This window comes from Aphelocoma coerulescens (genome assembly GCF_041296385.1).
Source record: "Aphelocoma coerulescens isolate FSJ_1873_10779 chromosome Z unlocalized genomic scaffold, UR_Acoe_1.0 ChrZ, whole genome shotgun sequence".
NCBI lineage: Eukaryota > Metazoa > Chordata > Aves > Passeriformes > Corvidae > Aphelocoma > Aphelocoma coerulescens.
In genome coordinates, this window is record NW_027184085.1 from 30,517,769 (window position 1) to 30,541,668 (window position 23,900).

Genomic DNA, 23,900 nt, shown 5'->3' on the forward strand with positions numbered 1-23,900 from the left:
GTGCTTATTTCTATCCTTTTTTTAAGTGTAAAAGATACACTCCATGAGCAGGCTGTTTGTAATTATTTTATTCTTTGGAATGATTGAATATCTTCTGTACTGCAATGCTCTGCAAGGTTGAATTTTTTAGAATTAATTAAATAATTATTATAAATTAGAGATTTCTTTCACATGAAAAACATATTTGAAGTTCCCAAATTAAAAAAAACAAACACAACCCAAAACCCCACCCAAACCACATTGTGTTACTTATTGTGCAGACACATTTATTTACAAACAAGACAAGTATGACACCCTAGCATGATTCAAGAGTTAATTTCTTATTTGCTGAAAACTTTTTTGAAGAATTCACAATTATGTGGTAGAATTGTAACAAAAATCAGTAGATGACATATTTAAGTAAAATGCTTCTGTTGTACCATAAGTGCCTCTAAGTAAATGACTATATTATCCTGAAACAGACATATTTTGTTGTGCAATATAATTTCTCAAGCTTGCCCTTTTAGCTTTTTTTTTGTTTTTACAAATTAGATTTTGAATTATTTAAAGCACACTCTGGCCTCCACCTTTTCTTCATATCACTTGTAGGTTGTCAAAAAGTGTTTATTTCTTTACCAATAATAAACATCTGACCCTCCAGTGTCAGATGCAATAAAGATTTCTTAAAGACACAACTCTGAAGTAGGGTCTATTTATTTCTGTAAGCAGATTATTACTTCACTAGGTGTGTTTTAAGTGTTATATGTCTTCAGTGAGAAAAAGAAAAGCCAAAAGTCCTATTACTAACTAAAAGCTTCCATTTCAAAAGAGGTTCAATGAGCATTGGAAACCCTTTCACGCTGCCTGAACAGAGCTTCTGTGAGAGAAGAAACGAAAGCACTTCTTGTATTCTGACACATGGGTTGTAACCCAGGGTGGAAAATATTTTGTAAAGTGCTTCCAGCAGTAGACTTAATTCACCAAATAGAATACATAAGAAAAAGTTTATTTCCAATGGTCTTTTTTGACAAAACTTTTTTTTAAATGAAGTCCCTAATTTATTTCACAGCCTAGATATTTTATTTTCCTAACTCAGTTTCCATTTTCATTCTAATGAACTCGTATGAGAAAACTCTCTTTACCTTTACTAACGCATCTTTCATCTGTGGAACAAGATATATTTTGCAAAGTATTAATATCACCCATGAAAATGATAAACATAAACTTTATTAGGGAACATAAAAAATACCTGCAGGAAGAGACCCATATATAGTCATGACTGGGAATCTTTGCTGTGGTGAAGTTAAAATCTCCTCAGAGAAAGGAACGAAACCTCCTGTTTCTTCCCCCAGTTTCACAAGTCTCTGTGTTTGTATTATATTGAACACCAAACAAGCTCTTAAAAATTAAATGATTTCTTTGAAAGTAAGAACAACTTTTTTCTATAACACCAAGTGAAAAAAAAATTAGGCAATTTCTTTGGCACTTTCTGTCTCAAACTTCTTGTTTAGCAGAAAAGATCGCAGACATGCACTCAACTACTTGCAGAACATTCCCAGAACCATTAAGATTCGAATAGACCTTCAAGAACATTTAGTGTAACCATCAACCCAGCACCGCCATGATCACCCCTAAACCATATTCCCAAGTGCCACATCCAGACCCCACATCTAGAGGCTTGAACACATCCAGAGATTGTGGTTCTATCACCTCCTTGGGTAACTTAGTCCAATGGCTAACCACTCTTTTAGTGAAATGTTTGTTTTCTAATATCTGAACCTCCCCTGGCACATCTTCAGGCCATTTCCGCTTGTTCTTTCACTTGAGACACGGCAGAAAAGTCTGACCTCCACCTTACTGCAGCCTCCTTTCAAGTCGTTATAAACAGCTATAAGGTCCCCCCTGAGCCTCCTTTTGTCCAGATTAAACAACCTCTGCTCCTTTTTCTGCTTCTCATAGGACATATTTTCTAGACTTTTCACCAGCTTTGTTGGCGATCTCTGGACATGCTCCACCACCTCAATGTATTTCATGTAGTGAGGGGCTCAAAAGTGGAGACGTTACTCAAGGTGTGGCTTCACCAGCACCAGTGTTGTGTTCCGCTGGGGGGAACAGCAGGGAGTTCTTTTAAAACTGATGTTCTAGGATGGAATTAAGCCAAATGAGGCAAATATTATATTTGAGAACCATTTATTGGTAACTAAAAGGTGCGTTGCCTTAGTAAAGAACAGAAAAGACAGAAGAGAAGGAAGAAGAAGGAAAAAGAGAATAGAGGTGGGAACAGAGAGAGAGAGAGAGGAGAGAGAGAACTTCAGAGTGTGCTGTCAGCATCCACCCAGCAGGTGATGTGTGCATGCTCCCTGCCAGCAGGGAGCCCAGGCAGCTCTCAGAGAGGCACAGCTGCACAGGCAGACCTCCTGTGGTGACAGGCAGCCAGACATGAGGTGAGAGGGTGCTGGGGCAGGAACAAATAAAATCAAATTAAATTGGTTCCCCATAGCCAGGTACAGGGGTACAATCACTTTCCTGGTCATGCTTGCTGCACTATTGCTGACACAGGCCAAAATGCCTTTGGCCTTTTTCACTACCTGGGCACACTGATGGTTCATATCCAGCTGGCTGTCAATCAGCATGTACAAGTGCCTTTCTGCTGAGAAGCTCTCAAGCTTCTCTAGCCCAAGCCTGTAGCACTGCCTGGGATTGTCATGACCCAAAGGCAAGACCTTGTTGAACCTCATGCAGTTGGCCTCAGCTCATCAATCCAGTCTTACAAGATTTCTCTATAGACCCTTCCTATCATCTTCCAGATCAACACTCACACCCAACTTGGTGTCATCTGTGAACTTACTGAGGATGCACTGAATCCCCTCACCCAAACCACCAACAGAGATGTTAAAGAGGACCAGCTGCAACACTGAGCCCTGGAACAAATCTAGTCAATGGCTACCAACTGTGTTTAGGCCCATCCACCACAACACACTGGACCAGCAAGTTTTTCACCCAATGAAGAGTACGCCTGTCCAAGACATATTATATGAAGTTTAACAAAAAATAAAGTTGCACAGTTCAAAATCAGTTATTCAATGATTAAACCATGGACTTAGTAATACAGAACTTATGCATCTGATGCATGTAGCAGCACTAAAAATTAAGAGTGTGAAATTTTTCCATCCACTCCCTTCTCCAAAACATCTTTAGCTGATTTTAAGACTTTCTGTAAGGTATTCTTTAAGTATTTTTGAAAGTAATTCTTTCTTTTGCTAGCTATTCTCATCACTAAATTTCTTCTTCGATTTTTTCCATGCTTTGTGAAACTATTTTTTCCTGAAAATTTAAAATATTCAAAAAACATTTCACTTTACATGAAAATGTAAAATGTTCAAAATCCAAATGTTTGAATTTAAAATGTTCAACATAACTTATTTCTAGGTACTTAATATTAAACAAATCAAAGTTAACTCAGTTATGAAGTTCACTACTAGAGTTCACCATCATGTATTGAACATCATGGTACACACACACAGCTGAGTCAGAATTCTATTTTAAACTGTACCGTATCTGCTTAAAGGAACTTGAAAGACAAGCACAACAGACTAACAAAGCATTCTAAAATTAAAAAAAAAAAATAATGTGATGACTTATTCAGCCACAGGCTATTCTAAGTTCTTATTTCCGTTGCTAGACCTCAATGACTAATGCATTTAAAGTCCTTAAAACACCCTCAAATTCAAGTGAATTAACATGTCAGTAAATATAATGAGAATATATGCAATTAAGCAAGGAGTTAATTCAATCTTTATTTTTTCATAAACTACTGGACTGATAAAAAATACGATTTGAATAATGTAAGATAGGAGATAAAGAACAGGGTGAATAACAGAACTACAGAAACTCTAGGGATTTACCAGGCTGGGTTGAACAATTCTGCAAAAATCCTGACTTCAAGGGCTTTAATAGATGAAGTCAGAGTCAGCTCAGAACATGCAATTTACTGACTTAGCTGCAGTGTGAGGTTCATGTGCAAGATAGTTTTTTTCTCCAAAACTCCAATATTTCAAATGTAGATCCTAAAGGAAGGTTTATAATGTGGATACTGATGGTTTCTAATTTAGAATTCATGTTCCATGAATATTTCGCAAAATGAAATGGACCATAAACACATTTTGGACAATCTTGCTACTTCACTCACTAGAGTAATCTCAGGCAGTACACTTAACAGAAATAAATGCAACAGAGAATTATCTAACATTACAATATTAAATGTAAATTTGTCTTTAAATGAAAATATAAATGTGACTCTACCAGACCTCCTTAAAATTCAATAAATTTTAAAAGTCAAGGTTTCTCTGACAAGGCAACATATATTTCCTCTCTTTTGTGTTGGGTTAAAGTATTCACTAGAAGTATTCAATACATTCAATTAGAGCAGTCTGTTTGTGTGTTTGATAGCTGCTTATATGTGCTATTGAATTTCTTTTAGAATCACAGATTTCTAATTTCCTGATTATTGATAATAAAGATGTGTCTAATGGCAACAACTGAAAGAATTGTACTACGTGTAGCCAATGCATTTGGCTGAAAACAGATTCTCACAGGCTTCAAATGAAAAAGGGGGGTGGAAAGTGAAATGGAAGCTCATCTTTTGAGTGGCAAGTTGTGGCACAAAATGATAGGCGCTAAAGGCCAAGGCCAGATTTCTGAGAAACCAGGTTCTGTGGCTGTTAGCACTCAAAGATGATAGTCTCTAATGGCTTGCTCTGTGAAATGTATGGCCTGGTTTTCAGAGTAGTTCAGCACCCAAGGAAGAAAATGACATTTGCTTTATTCTGTATCTCAAAAGTGTAAGCCAAACCTTATGAAAAATCTAACTTAAGTGATAAATTCTGAGTATTTTATCAAATCTCTCACCATGTCATTTTGTACAAGGTCACATAAGAAGTCTATCAAAGTGCCTGGAACTGAATCTACATCTCTAGAATTTTAGCATAGTACTTCTTTTGACATGCACAGAAATTCAGGGAAAGCACAACACCATAAACTACTCTCAGTGAATGCATTCTCTTGCTATAAGACAGTGAAAAGATAAAAAATCAGAAGAGAGATGTTGCATCAGCATTTTTTAAAAGAATTTATGCATCCTATTTTTATTTTAGATTCAATTTGCCTTTACAAGTTGGGGTGAAGAAAGTGATTTTTCTTGTTTGTTTTCTAAGAGATGTGCTAAATGGCCAGGAAATATAGAATACACTAGAGAGTTTGGAGACTTCTTAATTCATTGCCTTGGTGTACAGTAAATCTATTCCTTGAACAGCTTTATTTCTTTTATCCAGCAGGATTTCACCTAATGGATGGCATGGATATAAGATGGTGACTGTATTGTGAGTGATGTTACTAGGGGCAAGACTTATCACTGTGATTCAAAGTAAAGAGAAGCAGCCCTTTACAAATAAGTGCTTTGTAAAGAAAATGGGTTTTAAACCAAACACTTCTTTCATACCTGCAAACAACTTCATTGCTATGAAGGATGTAAACTTACAACATTGCTTTGACCGAGTCATTCTACTTCACTCCTACCCAACAACTCCAACCCTGTGTTCGTTCTAGTCCTGAGTGGTAGAAGTAGATGTGATAAGCTAGTAGCCCTGACATAGTAGTGGTATGTATAAATTGTTCTCAATATACCCATGTATTCTTGTTAGTACTGCAGATTTGATGCAAGCCCAAACTGAATTGAAGGTTAGCTAGTCACATTTTAATTGATGTGCTCTTTGATGATGTTTGGCTTCTAGTTTAAGCTAAGACATCAGGGCTTAAGAATAAGATAGGTGTTCAAGAAAAATGGGGTGTCAGGAATTTTTTTTTATATTTTCCTGGCGGGAAAGAATGGATAAAGAGAGAAAAGACAGAGAGTAAAAGTAGAAATGAAAGGGGAAAAGGCATAAAGACATGCTAGATGGGCAATAACAGTGGTGTGAGGACAGGCAGGTACTTTTCACTAGTCAAAGCTCAATGTGACATTGCCGTACCAACTAAACATACTGAGATCACTTCAAGAATAACCTTCTGGCTTTCTGTGTAAATCTTCTGATGACACCACTACAAGATTCTTTACAGTCTCAGAAGATGATCAAATCCTTGATTTTATTCTCAAGAAACTGTGGAGGTGAGTCATCCTTGGAAGGGGTTTTATTCCTTGCTCAGTGACAATGACAACAATGTGATTAATTCATTTCTGGGAGAAGTTTAACAGTTATTGAAAGGACGTGTCACCTCCCTCAGTGCACATATACATAGAAATCAAAAGGGTTTTACTGCCTGCACTCAAGGCCATCTCTGACAAGACAAGGCTACCTGGATCTGGGTTACAACTGTGAGAAAGGGCTATGAATAATGCCCCCACTCCCCCACCTTCTGTAGGGGCCTTTGCAGCTGTGCCAGCACATGGTGACATACTGTGCTGATGCAGATTGTGACTCACAGGTTCAACTCCCTGACTTGACCTCCTGGTCTCAATCAGAATCCTGGCCAGTCCTGGCCACCATGAGGGAACTGGCCTCATCATTTTCTTCCCTTGAGGGTGAACTGCACCTGTTAGGGTCGTTTCCTGCCTTGCCCTCCCCTGCCCTGCCCTGGCCTGCCCTGCCCTGCCCTGTGTTGGAGTTGCCCTTGGCTCTGCTTCCCCCAAAGAGCACCCCTCCCTGCTGCTTCCTGAAAAAATGTGGTTCTAAATCTCCTCTGCCTTGGCTGACAAAAATTTGCCTTTTTGCTCGAGATATGAAGCACTACATTGGCTTTTCCCAGCTTACAGTATTTCCTCATCAGAAGGAATTTCAACTGTTGGTCTTGCTTCTATTTCACAGTAGACTTCAGCCCAGTGAAGAATTTTATGAGATATGAATCATAGCATGTAGCCCTCAAAGATCCTTCCTGAAGGTAACAACACAGGCATCATTGAAATATAGTCAAGTGTAGTGGTTTGGTTCAAAATCCATTACTTCCTTATTTTCCTTCTGTGAGATAAGAATTAGGAGAAAGCAAAGCAGGCACAAAACTTAAAAGAATATAAAGAAGTTTATTAACGGAACTAAAAGAAAAAAAGGAAGAGTCAGACTAAACCTTCACAACACTTCTCTTCCCTTCACCTTTCTCCCTTCTCCTACTGACAACGTAAAAAGACAACCTTCGAGATTTTCAGTCAGATTACCACCTCTATAGTAATCTTTTTCAGTTCACTTAGGGAGAGGAGTCTCTCTTGCTCATGCTATGGAGACATCGCCACAAGAAACAGTTCTCTCATGGCTTCAATGTCACAGCAAGACAGCCGCCTGGGTTGGTTCTCTGCTCGCATGTGACAGTCCGTTCCCCCAACTTACAGCTTTCCCCACAACTGCTTCTGAGCATTCAATCTTTAGCTACTGGGGCACCATTTTAAGGTTGAGCTGTTCAGAAAAAAAGGTTCTCTTCACCTGTCTCTGGGAGCATCTTCATCTCTAGGAACAGAGGTCTTTGTCTTCCCTGTGAACAAGGGTCTTCATCACTTTCATCTCTCTCTGTTCAATCTTCTCATCAAATCACAGCTACTTCAACATTTGCTTGCTTCAGCACAGGTACTTCTGCTCATAAATTCAGTTTGAATGCTCCACACCCCATGCTTTCACGAAATTACAGCAGGTACTCTGATGTGTCATAGTTCATCACCATAGCTTTACAACAGAATTTCAGCTTCTAGGTTTGAAGCATCTCCTCTTTCTCCTCTCTCAGGGTTTCAGCTCTTCCCTCTTCAAAGAGAGAGACACTTTGGTGTCTTTATGGTGTTTTCTTCACGTGCCTTCGCCTTTCCCTTTCCTTTGACTCAGGAGAGGATTGATGTCTTCAATCTGTTCTGGCTTCATCTGTTCTGGAGGAATCTTACAGCACTAAAAGAGTCAATCTCACCCGGGCCTTGCAGCTGGAATTCGCTTATCGCTGTTGGTCACATGATCCTTGCTGGGCAGTGGCCTCAGATTAATTTCGGCCGCACTAGGCAGGGGCCGGCCTGGACAAGCCGCACCACTGGCCTGCCCGCACAGAGCAGGACCATGGATGGAACAGGGCCACACGCCTCCAGGGTTGCTGTCTCCCAGCTGGCCTGGCTGGCACTTGGGGGCTGCGCCAGGTGTCCAGTGAGCAGAAGCGGCTGAGATCTCAGCCAAGCCGTGCTGCGGCCGACCTGGCTGGGCCGCGCCGAGCAGGGCCTGGCCCAGCCCCACTGGGCCGCACTGCAGGCCGCCAAGTTACCTGTCCAAAAGCCTGAAGCAAGAGAGCTTTTCCAGGGTTTGTTCATTCTTAAATGTGGATCACAGAAGCATGTCAAGCTTCTTAAGTGGCTTTAAAAAGTTGCCAGTATTCAAACTAGCCAGTTGATTTATTCTGTTGGGTCTAGAGGAAGAAGGTCTAAGCACCTCTTTGTAAAAGAATCACTTCTATGGCTGATGGAGCCCTCCTTAACTAAAAACCCAAACTATGCTAAACTGTGACATCAAGATAATATGAATTCCTAAATTCTGACCAATAACGGCAAGCATGTTTGAAAACTGACTACTCTGACCACTGGAAAGATCTTGAAAACCAAGCTATCCAAGAACAGAAGAATTCAGGGATGGCTGAAAAAGCAATGTAATCCAAGTAGAAATATCTTATGGGTGAATATAATTTGTAGGCTGTAAGGTTTTCATCAGTTTTCTGTCACTGTTCAGTTCAACAAAACTTGCCTTTTATAGCATGTGATACAAATAAGAATGGATGCTAAGCTATTCTGCTAACTATGAGTTTACTGATATGTCGTCTAAAGCCAGAATTAATGGTATGACATCTGTATCCACTGAAATCTTATTAATGCAAAGTGAACACAAATGCAACAGTGAAATTAGGAACAGCGATGCATAAATTCCCAAATACCCTTCTATGAATGTGGTCATCCAGAGAATTCAGAAAGAGCTAAGTCGTGATAGTTATGGCTTTTGGCATATGCAGGGTGTCCTCCTCTCCAGAATTTCAAATATCTCATACACTTTGTAAAACAAAATTTAACCAAGATTTATAGCTTTATAACAGAGAACTGAAGTACATAAGAGAACATTTCAGTCATCACACACAAAGAACAGCTGCCAATCAGTAAACCAAATTAGTGTTTCAACACATCTCTAGACCAGAAAACCATGAAATAGTGAGGAAAGATAAGATGAAGAGGAAGGAAGAAGGAAGAAGGAAGAAGAAGGAAGAAGGAAGAAGGAAGAAGGAAGAAGGAAGAAGGAAGAAGGAAGAAGGAAGAAGGAAGAAGGAAGAAGGAAGAAGGAAGAAGGAAGAAGGAAGAAGGAAGAAGGAAGAAGGAAGGGGAAGAAGGGGAAGGGGAAGAGTAAAGGGAAGGGAAAGGGGAAGGGAAAAGGGAAGCAGAAGTGAAACAGAAAGGGAAAGTGGAAAACTTCATCTCCTCCCAGGGGTTCCTGCTTTCTGGAAATACTTCTTTGTGTTGAAACCATGTAGGATACACTTCCACTCTATCAATTGTTTCAATTTCATTGGTAGTACAGTACAGAGTCTCAAAGAGCCCTGCCTTATCAGACATGAATATCATACAGAATTGCAGATATAATGCTAACTAGTGAGGATAACAGAACATAGATCTCACCTGGAATATACACATAGATATAAACAAAAGGGTAAAACTGGTACTAGTGACCATTACAGCTATGGTTAGAAATATCACATAGACACTGTCACATTCCAAATATTTACATCAGTGCCTCAATGGAAGGAGTTTTCCTGGCCTCTTCAGCAATTTCACTTCTTTAAATTAGTTGGCAATGTCTAGCCATGACACTTTAACCTTTCCTTTTCACATGGGAGACCCTTAGAGAACAATCTTCCTCCACAGATTTTAATTAAGTTTAAAATTTTAAGAGAAAGATCAGTCTTATGCTGTGTTAAATACAGAAAATTCAGGAAAGTACAGGAAGAACAAATAGGTTCAGTAAAATAAGTATGATACTTTGAACACTTGGGAGAGAGAAGGGTCATAATGGATAGGACCTTAGAAATCCCTTATCTTGCTTTCATTAAAATACCTTTCTCCCACCTAGATACTGGATGGAATGGTACTCATAGTCTGGGATTTCAAGCCTGTTCCTTTACAACCATCAGCTTCAATGCATTTCATGCCCATCCCTAACTATATTTCTGATTAATTAAAGGGCTTTGAAACTGATCTCTTGCAGTATTAAAACTTTGACAGAAAACATTGACAATAAATTAATATCATTATATTACTTAACTCCTAAGGTAAAATCATGTACCCTTTTCCCAACATCTGCCTGCAGAAATCTGGCTTCATGGAAAAAGACTATTTCAGAGTAGTACCTTCCTTGTATGACCTGTCCAGAAAGTCCTGAATTTCAGTCAATGCATTGCTAAATAAGCTCCCTGGGTATCTTTGCAAAAGAGGGGCACTTTGCCCATGCAATTTCTGTAGCAGCACATTATTTTTCAAAATTGGATGTAAGAGAGTTTTTCAACTGCAAAATAGTTGTCATTAGGGTTTGTGTTAGTATCAAACCCTCTTGGAACTCTTTACCCAAAGCAAGCACACAAAACACCCTGGCTTTTCTTTTCTTTTGTTTTTGTTGGGGTTTTTTTTGTTGTTTTTTTTTTTTTTTTTAACTTGGAAAAAAAAATTCCTTGAAATGTGTCTGTTTAACTAAGATATTGCTAGAAACTATTTCAGGGGATTTTTCCTCATATTAAGTTTTATTTATTTTCCTTTTGCCTCATTTAAAAAAAAGGAAATTTGTAAAGAGAGACACAGCTAATCTTTCACAGTTTCATTTTATTATGTGAGCTTTTATTCTATCTGAATTCCTTTTTTTCTTGATTTTCTTTTGGAAAATAACTTACTAACCTAAGAAATCTGTATCTTATATCTGGAATGTTGAGGGGCTCTCTCAATCCAGTATGTGAGTTATATGCCTGGATTGGGATCCTATTAGAAGTTGTTATACATGGAGTTCATTAACCAATAATGATAATATAGGGCTTGTAATTTCAAAACACATGTATAGCTCATAAATGCTACAAGGTCTAAGGGCTTTATTTCCCAAAATTTCTGATTAAATGGTTAATTGCTTTTATTCTACATGTACACAAAACAAACAAAAAACAAACCCAAGCAACCTTCACAGTAATACCAAAACTTTTAGGTGATATTGCAATTTTTTATTTAGAAATAATATGTTCTTTTATAAATCTCTGCAGAAGATTTTTAATTCAAGGGACACATAGAAGTGCATAAAATGGTGCCTCCAAAATTGTAGGCAATTGCTGAGTAGTAAGCCTTTTCTTGTGGGCTGAATAATGTTTGAGATATGATTCTTATGTAAATTATAATAAAAAGCATATAATATAACATAGCATAACATAACATAACATAACATAACAACATAACATAACATAACATAACATAACATAACATAACATAACATAGCATAACATAACATAACATAATATATAATAAGCATAAATATAATAAAATGCATATGGCATATTAAATGTCAATAAATATATATGCATTACACGTACCAAATATATAAATTACTGGAATCCCTAAAAATAATAAAAATCGTGTTATTTGAAAGACATCTATCCATTGAAAGCACATTCTCATCTTGCAAGAACTCTCCTTACCACTGCACTTTCTAATGGCTCTCTAGGCAAAAAAACAAAAAACAATGCCACCAACAATAAGTAACAATTACTTGAAGGCAACTGCCTGAGTAAGCATGCTTTTTTAAAGTTACTATACTTTAGGCAGATCCAGAGGTGCCTAAGGTCAGTTTCAGCCTTTTATAATCTGAGTTCCTTGCAGGTGTCTTACATTCAATATAGAAAATTGAGGTATCTCTTCATGAAGTTAGATTGCCTTTTTGCCAAACTAAATATAACATGGTACTGTTAACTGGATCTCTTCAGTATATCCCATACAAACCAGACGATGTTGCTTCACAATATATGTCCAAGGGGTGAAATAGTTAATAAATTGTTATTTGCTTTTAGGAATTGGAAGGGAATGTAATGCTATTAAGAAACCTAGGCCAACATTATGCTTAATCCAAAGTTAATCTGAACCTGAAATCTTTAGCAATTTGAAAATGTTAATTTTCAGGCAAATCCTAGTGTAATTCTGGATAAAAACTGGCATTAGCTAAGGATTTAGAATTCGTTTAAATACACATAGATGCTGGCACAAAGAAATGAACCTTAGGTGATTTTGAGATAAAATATTCAGTCCTTAAACAGGCATAAAGTTTAAGAAAAAATAAGCAAATAAGAAGTACAGTATTTATCTTGATAAAGGTAGAGTTTTAAAATATTATCAAGCTGAAATATTGTAAAACAGGATTTACTGCAACAATAATTTAAGGTAATAGCAAAGATGTCATTTAAGCAATTTGCAAATCGTATATTTCCTTGCTGTGTTTGCAAGATTACCTTGTGAATCATGAAGAACCATAACTCAAAAAGCTTTTGATTTACATTTTCTTGAGACCTAAAGGCAAGAAAGGACACTATGGATAAGATGAATAACTTGATGATCTACTAGCTTCAATAAAGAAAAGGCTGCCTTTTCCCAACTGGCTCAAGTTAGCACCTGATACATTCCTGCAAACTACCATATAGATATACTGCATGGTAAAGGACTGTGTCTGGAACAGTCTGTGAGAAGTTTTTACATTATATTAATGAGTAAATATAATTATGGTCCTGAGAGTGCAAAAGCCGAGACTTAACAAAAGTTCTGGATCATGAATACATTGGTTAAACTAGTTTTAATAATTAAAATGTGGTTTTCAAACCAACTTTGTCTAATATTTCTGTCTACACCACAGGTTTATTTCTGTGGGAGTTGAACATTTCTGCTGAATGTCTGCTTCATTCCATTCAGGTTCAGCTCTGTCTGCAATTACTGAAACATCAGTGCGCCTTCTTGTAGCATATTAAGTAGTGTGGCTAACATCTGTTCAGTAGTTATTTCTTCTTCTGTTTTTATTCTCAAAGAGAAAGAAGAAGAACACTGGAGGTTTATTTATTTATTAATTTTATTATTTTCCCTGTGTCTTTGTGGAGATTTCCAGAATGTGCTACTATGGATTTGCATTAGAAATCAGGATCAGGAAAGAAAGCATACCTGTACCTGGATTAGATAACAGTGAGGATCTTGTTGGTCCTAGGGGACCAGTTCCCAGGGGACAATATTCATAAGAATAAATAAAACCCGGGATTTAATCTTAGAGAACAAACATACACTGTGCTAAAATAACGGAAGTGCTGACACCAGCTTTCACTGTAGGGTTAAAAATTATTTGTTCAGTAGTTTGTGCATAGTCTACTGAGTTCCATGAAGATAAGGAAAGCAACTGCAAATTTGTCTACCTTCCATATGGCAACCATGTAAAAAGGGAAAGCCAGGTGTGATGCTTTCAAGTAATCTCTGCTGTAGGGAAATCTGTTATGTGGGTACATAAAGCCCAACAATTTGCTTCAGTTCATGTAACTCTTGCAAATATACATGTCATAGAAGAAAGTATGTTTATTCTGAAAAATAGTCCAAAATTGTTTTTGATAAAAACCTGTGCTTAAGGATACAATCTATGTGAAACACTTATGCTAGAAAATATCAACCAGCACTCTTCTGAAAAGAGGTTTCCAATTGAGATTTAAAGTACTTTTTACCTCTGCTTGGACTAGAAATAATAGAATGAAGCTTGCAACATCTTTGAATAATGTATTCTACTATGACTGGATGCTTAGGACATGCATACATTGATGGCACACAATGTTTGTCCAATTCCTTCTGATTTTCCTACAATTCAATTTTTTCATCTTTCAATTTCCTGCAATTCGTTCTCATTGTTGGGTAGGAAAATACAGTTACAGCTGAATATACCTTATCATTCACTGGAATCTAGCAGTCTCTGATGCTCAGCTAACTCCAGAATGAATCTCATCTGCAGAGTCTACAAGGGCTTGGTATTGTTTTCAGGTGGTCTAAAACTCCTATAGACATTGTGTATGAGAAGAAATCTCTCCACATTTATATGAAACTCAAAACTTCCCTTTATGACCCTGCTTCTTAAACAGTAACATATTTGAAATTCCTGTGATTCCTACTGCTCTCTGTAACAGAAGAGAATAGTGTAAAAAATTTTTATTTTACAAATGACAGTAATCTTATCCAATTGTGAACTTGAAAGCTGCAGAATTATTACAGTGATGGATTTAGTGCGAGAACATCCTTGCACAACTTGGAATGTAAATGTAAATAATTGTGTGTTATCTACACTTGGAATGCCCAAGTTTACATATTTCAGCTTCCAAGTCCTAGGTGTTCATGGTCCGCTTCCCACAAAGCGTAAGCTTTTTGATGCCTGTTGATAGGAAAAGAAAGAAAGAAATTGGAGTCTGCAATTTTGGTTATCAAAAAAAACCCCAAAAAAACAAAAAACCAAAAAAATCTCACCATAAAACCCTCCCTGAAAACCAAGACCATAAAAAATCCAAGCACTGGTGTCTTTCATCAAATGGATGATATTCACTATTAAATGTGAAATTACGTGATAAAAATAATACTTCATTATATTTTGATCTTGATTCCCTCCAATATTTTCCAACACTCCCTACAGGGAAACATCAGAACATAGATCACTTTAAGAAAATAACATGTGGTGTATGCTGGGTATTTCTTTTTCTTTTTCAAGGATGATTAAGGGAACCTTTAATATGAAACTTATAATGTCAGAAGATGAAAAATTATTTTCCATGATAAGAATGAATATTATAATATTTCTTTCAAAACAAAAAGCTATACTTCAATCTTTCCATTGTAAAAGGAATTTTGTTTGGAGGCTTTTTGTGCTATTTTTTTTTTTTTTTTCTTTTTTTTCCTCCTAACCATCTTCCCTCACTGGACAGCTAATGCATTCTAGCAAGAAGGTATACTGTTCAAATGCTTCTTGGTAGCACTTAACATAGTCATAGCAGTGAATGAGGAGCAGTGATTACATGCTAACTTAAGAGTAATAAATGATACTTCTACCCCATAAATTAGAGAATTCCTCCATTTCCAAACAGAAGCACTTAACAGAAAAGGTTTACAAGTGCAAAAATATCCAGTAATTGTCCACAGATGCCTTTGTGGATGTTGTCTTACACTTCAACTCTTCAAGAGACCTCCCAGTAACTAGTAACTTAACAGGCAAACTGATGGACTGCTCCAAAGGGGTTAGTGGAAATAATTTGTCATGCAGCGATGTGTTAGCTGCAGGGGTCTCAAAATACCTGGCATTCAGTCAAAAGCACTTTGAACTCCAAGTCCTATTATCACTTTGGCAAGCAGAAACTTTTGGGAGCGAGGTCTTAGAACAAGAAAAATCTAAGTTTCTCTGCACAGATGTCACTTCTAATGGAATGTTTCTGACATAAGACTTGTTTTGAAGAATTCATTTCTATGAATAATACTCAAGCCTCTAAAGCAAACTATTGTACTAGAGGCATATATTACAGGTCTTGGATAACTTTTACAATAAGAAATGCATCAAATCAATTGTATAATCAAAACAAAATCCTTGGAGTGATGTTTTCCCATATTTATGTTATCTGGATAGCCACTTGTTATTTCTTCTCAGCAGGCCCATTATGAATGCAGATTATGTGAAAGAAAACACAAAAGTCAGTGGGTTGCAAGAAACTGGAATTTTCTTTTTATGGACATTGGCCTGGAGCTGTTTGAAGACCAAGAAATTTATCCAAAATTTTTAATGTAAAAGCAAATTTCTTTTGGTTGTCCCCTTTTACTATGAAACTGAACATGGCTGAAATTTTTGTGTGGGCATGTGCAACAAAGGTTAAGCTACAGAAAAACTGATGAACAGTCGGTCCAGACAAGTAAACTACATATTAAAAACCATAATACAGTTGCTGTATTTTTCTGAGAGATTTACTCTTTTTTAAGTATTCAATAACAGATGAAAGAACACCGACCCTTTCCTTCCTTCCTTCCTTCCTTCCTTCCTTCCTTCCTTCCTTCCTTCCTTCCTTCCTTCCTTCCTTCCTTCCTTCCTTCCTTCCTTCCTTCCTTCCTTCCTTCCTTCCTTCCTTCCTTCCTTCCTTCCTTCCTTCCTTCCTTCCTTCCTTCCGAATTCCTTCCTTCCGAATTCCTTCCTTCCTTCCTTCCTTCCTTCCTTCCTTCCGAATTCCTTCCTTCCGAATTCCTTCCTTCCTTCCTTCCGAATTCCTTCCTTCCGAATTCCTTCCTTCCTTCCTTCCGAATTCCTTCCTTCCTTCCGAATTCCTTCCGAATTCCTTCCGAATTCCTTCCTTCCGAATTCCTTCCTTCCGAATTCCTTCCGAATTCCTTCCTTCCTTCCGAATTCCTTCCGAATTCCTTCCGAATTCCTTCCGAATTCCTTCCTTCCTTCCTTCCTTCCTTCCTTCCTTCCTTCCTTCCTTCCTTCCTTCCTTCCGAATTCCTTCCTTCCTTCCTTCCTTCCTTCCTTCCTTCCTTCCTTCCTTCCTTCCGAATTCCTTCCGAATTCCTTCCTTCCTTCCTTCCTTCCTTCCTTCCGAATTCCTTCCTTCCGAATTCCTTCCTTCCGAATTCCTTCCTTCCGAATTCCTTCCGAATTCCTTCCGAATTCCTTCCGAATTCCTTCCAAATTCCTTCCGAATTCCTTCCTTCTGAATTCCTTCCTTCCGAATTCCTTCCTTCCTTCTTTCCGAATTCCTTCCTTCCGAATTCCTTCCTTCCTTCTTTCCGAATTCCTTCCTTCCTTCCTTCCGAATTCCTTCCTTCCGAATTCCTTCCTTCCTTCTTTCCGAATTCCTTCCTTCCTTCCTTCCTTCCTTCCTTCCTTCCTTCCTTCCTTCCTTCCTTCCTTCCTTCCTTCCTTCCTTCCTTCCGAATTCCTTCCGAATTCCTTCCTTCCTTCCTTCCGAATTCCTTCCTTCCGAATTCCTTCCTTCCTTCCGAATTCCTTCCTTCCGAATTCCTTCCTTCCTTCCTTCCTTCCTTCCTTCCTTCCTTCCGAATTCCTTCCTTCCGAATTCCTTCCTTCCTTCCGAATTCCTTCCTTCCTTCCGAATTCCTTCCTTCTGAATTCCTTCCTTCTGAATTCCTTCCTTCCTTCTGAATTCCTTCCGAATTCCTTCCTTCCTGTCCATCTATCCCGTCTGTCCCGATTTTAAAAACAAAGACCTGTACCATAAGCAGTGAGAGGGAAACTGGGAAGGTAAGGAAGTGGGAAGATGAAAAAAATATTCCATTAATATTGGAAATGGCCAAATATTCAACCATTTTTATGAACTTCCTGCTCTGTTTGGAAACACAGTGACAAGCTGTAAGGATGAGGAAAACAGAAGAATGATGGCAAAAAGAAAGTGTGTTCCTCAGTTGTGCATTGTTAAACTACTTACAGGCAAATATTGGTGTAAGCCCACAACTGTGATTAGTGACATTTGTTATGACAATGCAGTATTCTCTTTTCTATATTTGAGATACATAACATAAAACTGAAAGCTGCAGATGATTGGTTTCAATTTCTAACAGGGGAATATTCAACTACTAGCTAATTAGAAATTAATTTTTTTGCAGCTATAAGATACTGGAGCCCTCTGACAAGACTCAACAAGTTCTTTGAAAAGTTAGGTGAAGCGAAGAATTTTAAAATGCTCCAGAAAGCAGAACTGAAACAGGGAGCTGCCCGTTTCTCGCGCTTTCACGTGTCGGAGGAAAATAACTTTCAGGGATGGGACTATGCAATTACACGAATTTATTGTTTAAAATAACAAATGCATCAGTCCAGGCGTGAGATTTTACAACACCTCCGAGTAATGGCGACTAGTCACAAGATTTAGGGTTACATCGTAATTTATAACTTTCTAATCCAATAGATACTTAAAACGACACTTTGTTTTAGATTAATGACCTATCACCTGTGGCACTCCTCACTGCAGTGCAGCTATGTCTTGACCAATAACTTCTCATGTCACGTACACACAGTTGTCTCTCTTATACCATCTACATTCTTAAACTATATAAAATCACACTATTATATTTTAAAACCCTTCACCAAAACACCCAGTGTACAATTTTACTTATAATTATAGGAATACAAGTTTGTAATCCTTTTGCTTAAAGTCCACAAATCTCTGTCAATTAAGCCAGACCTAGTCTCTTCCAGGGTTGTAAATCAAAGCCTCCTTTAATTGCAGGAGTTTCTACTCCTCTGGCTCCCACAGGGAGCAAGGGAGATATGACATGAGTATATGACAGCTGGTGACTCCAGTTGATTTTAGACTGACAGCAGTAGGCAAACTGGGAGGGAAAGAAGCCTTCAGCAGCTCTGCAGAAATACAAGAGCTTCTGTGCCATTATTTGCACAAAGTAGTCCTCAGTCTTCTGTGGAGAATACAACCATAATTTATAACAGAGAATCTCATAAGTTTCAGAAAGCCTTTGGAAGAGCTCTCCACTACTGTAGGAGATGGTATGACTACTGTGAAATAAAGCATAAGCATAGGAAAAGAGTTTAGTCTTAAACACTGAAACATTCCATCTGAAACACATTTTAAAGAAGAGAGGTCACAATAAAATAGAAATGGCTGTATTTATGACATGACTTTTATGGATCAGATACTCCAGAAGTGCATGAGATTAAATATAAAAGAGGAAGAGAGAGAAACATATACACTTACCTCAAAAGATTCAGGAGATTAGCAATTAAGAAACACATATGGAGGGAAAACATGCAATGGAGTTTAAGAACCACTCTATGATCTAAGCTCTTAATGATTTTGGAACTAGATCTGGGAGTGCTCTTTCCAGTAAATGGTTCTCCTGTGGAGCCTTGATTGTTCCAAAGTGGGATCAACATTAATTCCTTTTGAAGTTTTCTTTTGTCATGTTGTACAAACTCACAAACTGGCAGAGACTGCTCCTAGTCTCCCAGAGAAGCAGCCTGAGCCCAATCTAGTTTTCCCCGTACCACAGCTGAAAAAAAAACACAGAGAAGATGAAGTCAAATAATAAAGCACATAAGTAGGCATTTTCTTAATGTTTGTCCTTTTTAATTTTTCAGACTTAACTGTTAGATTAGCTGCACAGCTTTCTCAGATGAAGTCTTACCTCTTCATCTTTGAGTCCTTTGTTAAATTTAAGCTGACCACAGGGGAAAACCACAGTAATTTTAGAAAATTTATGGTGCTGGTACACCATATTTATGGTGCACATCAAAGATGCCATCACAAAAGCATTATCTATTAATTCTATCTTGAAAATGGAAAAATTAACCTCATTAGATTCAGATTGCTGTTTGGTAAACATCAAAATGTCACATGACAAGGAAGTTTGTCATCCACTGGCTTCATGGGCAGACTAAAAGAGGAACACGTATTTAGGCAGGGACTGGACAAAAGATGTTATCTAACTACCTTCTCCTATGAGAAAGTGGAAAAAAAATCTGGTGTCTCAAAGTTTTGGAATCCAAGCAAGGGACATTCATTTTACCTAGTGATTACTTACCCAGAAGAAATTATTATACTTAAGGGTGTTTTTCTTCCACTCTGTTCTGCTCCCTGACTGTGCACAATATAAGTCTGTAATTTCCAGTGTGAAACTTTGCTTGTTTGGCCTTATTTCTTCCTGTGTCAGCAGTCTCCAAATTTGCATGAACACTTGAGATGACCACTATATCCTGAGTCCTTTCATGAGGCATTAGGCAGGACGAGGAAGCCATCTAAAAGTCAGTTGTGTTCTATTTTTTTTTTTCTGGATTAAATATGAGAGTTAGTCTCATTTCCTTCTTACCCTGAAAACAGGCATCATCTCAGCAAACCTATGTGACAATTTTAGATTTTCTTAAGTGGGTCAATTTGTGTAAAAACGGATCATTGTAAAAGGAAGAAGTATCCCCTCTAACACATTCTGATTGCCTCAAGCAAGCAAAAGCTTGCTGCATTTAAATTGGAGGCTTTTCCCTCTGCCTCTAAAAAGCTTTATTTTAAGGCGTGGTAACAGACAGTGTCTGTAGGAGAGCAGAAAGACAATTTGTCTGGGTCTTCAGGAGACTCTGTAAACCTTTGGATGTATAATAAACTAATATCACCTATTCATGAATTTTTAATAGAGTTCCTTAAGCACCAGAGCACACACAGCATTACCATGAACATCCAGAGATCTAGCTTTTGATGGGAATTCATTCAATATTTTCAGCAAGTGCACTGCACCTGTAATACGCAATTTTGGCAACTAGATTCTGATGTTACCGATAAAGGAACTACATTTCAAAAGTGCACATTTTCTGAGGTACACTGCTTAACTCCTTGTCTGGCTTCTGATGAACAGAAGTTGAACTTCATAAAAAAACCTGTAACCTAGTTGTGTAATAGTGACTATATCTCTGATGTGAGCTAGCCAATACTGCTTGCAAAAAATAGCAACTTTCAAGTAGCATAAATAAAAGACCCATCTACTCTTTGGTGTAACTGTTACCTTAAAATTAAAAAAGAAAGGAAAAAAAAGGATGTTCCTTCTATGCATTGTGAATGATCAATCAAGTCAACTAAAAAACCCCACAGGTTTGGGAAATAAACGAGAAGGAAAAATTCCCTTTGTCCCCTGTTTATCACAATGCACAATGAGTTAAAACCAGTCCATCAGAAGAACACCTCTAAATTGGGCTTTTGGTAACCACTTCTAAGAAGACAATTAAGTCCATTGTAAGATGCCGAAGCATCCTGCACTGTCACTGAAAGCTTGAACTTGTTTGCCTAACTGAAATAGCTCTGTCCCAAAGAAGGAAATCTCAACTAAAAAGTATTTTGAAGTAACAAAAATGGTAACAAATATAATTGCTTCCTTTTAGAGGAACTCTCCTATGTAACGCCAAAATGCTCATGTATATTCAGTCCCAAACCATGTCGTTATCCACTATGACAATAATTTTGAGCAAGACTTTAGATAATTGTCTCTGCTCTAGTCATTATATACTATCTGACTTCAAGCTAAGTCTGTGAAGCAATGAAATATTTCAAACATTTTTCAATGTATGGCTATTTAAATAATTTTTGAAGCTTCCCACTTGTCTTTCATTGCTTCATTACTGTAGACATTAATTTTTCCTAAAGGCTGCTTCTCTCAAACTTCCCCTTTTTGTATTATTTTTATTTGATATTATTAACAATTAAAATATGTTATATTTATTAAATGTATTTTAAAATTACTTTCTTGTTTTTATGTATTAAAGTGTTAAAATTGTATCTATACTATAGCTATATAATATGTTATTTTAAAAAGTAGATACATATCAAAGTATTTAAGAAAAGTGGACTCTAAGTGCCTGAAAAATGTTGACTTGTTTTCCTACAAAGCAAAAAAAAGTTCAAAATCATATGGCTATGTGAGATATCACTTAGTCAAAAATGGTGTCTTGTCTGTAAACACAATTTTGCAGCAGTCTCTGGCTTGTGCTATGCAAAAGGAAGGAGAAAAAAATCCAGGGCATTCATAATTTAAAGTTGAGTCAGGAGAAAAATATGATTCCTAAACAAAAAGAAAGAAGTTAACAGAATTACAGAAGGGGAAGGAAAATGACCAAACCATTGTGGAAAATGCATCTTTATTTCATTACTTCTGTAGAGCTATGGTTTTCAGTGCTTGAGGATTAGATCTTTTGTTCACACTTGCTAAAACAGTTTATTGCTGCAATAATTAACAGGCTTCGGGAATTAAATATGACTTAAAATTAGAATATGATACTATCCCATCAGGATATTTGATCATATTTTATCAGTATATTTTCAGGAGCAAAAAACACGGTTCCAAACTTTCTTGAGTTTTCCACTGACTCAGTTCCATTTCTGCTTTTTTTCTGTTTCAGAGTGCTAAGAGGTCTGCAGCCAGTACACCCAGAGCCTGGGCACAATGAGAGTAGCACCCAGGAAAGGGAAGTCAAGCACATACTGCCAAAAAGATGAAAGCTGCATAAGTCATGTTAAGATTGTGATATATTAATTCTGTTTACCATGGTGTTCTGGGGATGGAGAAGAATCCCACCCCTTTTCTGGCTTCTAGCATGACAAAGGAATTAAGGAGACATATAACATAAATTTCTGTCAAGATTCTTTAGGAGATTAGAACAGCTTAGATGTATTTCTCTGCTTGGATTTTTGTGTCTAAATCCTGCAATCTCTATAATTCCATCCTTAAAACTTCAGGTGTCCAGATTCTAAATTTACCAACATATTTTCATATCTGTTTTACATATCAAATTTGGTGTCATTTGTAATTCAAGTAAAAATGTGAGTGCATTTAGAAATTTTAATGCTATCTATTTCAGAGGCTTTTGATAGTTGCCTTGAAAGTGCCATCTATAAAATGAACAGAAAGTAAAAAAATGCATATTATACCAGACCTTATTCAAGAACAAAACATTTCCTAATATAGGTCTAACATGTAAATAATTTGGAATAAACAAAGACAACTCACATTAATTCTGTCACTTTTTTTGTAGCTCACATCTCCCTTATGGAGAAGTGTTACACTTCCTTTGTCCATAGTCTAAGCAGATCTTTTCTGTACCTCTAATACATGTACATGTTTCTTCTTTTTAATGCTACCCTATTACATTATTTTCTAATCAAGAGATGGCTAAACTTATTACATGGATTGTTGCTCAGTCATAAAAAAAAAAAAAAGCCATTTTCTTGAACTACTATTTATGTCAATAATCAGTACCCTATGGCTGCTACACATTAGCATTTCATTATTGCTCATCTCTCTGTGCTTAAGTGTAATACAGTGTGTAATTTCCCTGGAACCATTCACTGAGCTTTAAGGTGTGAATCAATTTCATATGGTTCACCACTGCCACACTGAAGTTCCAAAAGTGTGCTTACAACAGCCATGAAATGCAGAGCGAATGATAGCATAGGGATAATTTTGTAAGCCCCTGAGAATTTTTTGTCCCATTCAGTCTATTTAGATCAATGCTGAAACTGTTTACTAGGCAGCACCTGTTCATACAGAATCTTAATATTCTATCTACTCAAAACAATCTAAATAGTTAGCATAGAAGATGATTCCATGAAAGTGAATATTTTGCATGGTCTCCTTAAGCTAAACTTGTTCCATAAATATTATTTCCTTGCCCTAAGTTTTCTATTTGCTATTCACTTCTTATATCGAAGACACAACTACTAGGGAGAAAATCAACTCAGTGCCAGCTGAAACTAAGATATATACTAATAACTACAAGTTGGTTATAGACAAGAGAATTGAACAAATGTTTTACTATTCCTCACTTGCACTAATCTTTTTTTCTTTGTGAAGAAACATCTGTGTGTACCAACATGGTCTTCTGCAAGTATTGCACTGGATGATGGAGGAGTTAGTAGAGAATCTTAGTAACATTATATAATGCCTGTCTTATATTTCCACCTATTGGTTGATCCCAATTTTCTGAGATCAAAAACCACGACTATAACTTACATGGTGTAGAATAGAATGGCTCCATAGCAAAAAAATGAACAGTTTTCTCTGAGAGAGTTTGTCATCCAACAGTATTCTTCACACATGACAGATTCAGAGCAAAAATTGAAAGTTACCTAGATATGCTTAGAAATACAATGTTCCTGTTTGCTTTTTAAATCTAAAATGGACTCAAGAAAATTGCAGAGGAGATACCAAATTTCTTGCTCTGATTCTAAAATGGAAGTATGATTTAAAAATAGGTCAGTTTCTCTTTAAGAGTAGATGCATTAAATAGCATTAGCAGTATATTCTTCCCCTAGAGTTAGGAATATGAGCTTTACATATTCTGGTGCTGCTATTAAAAATG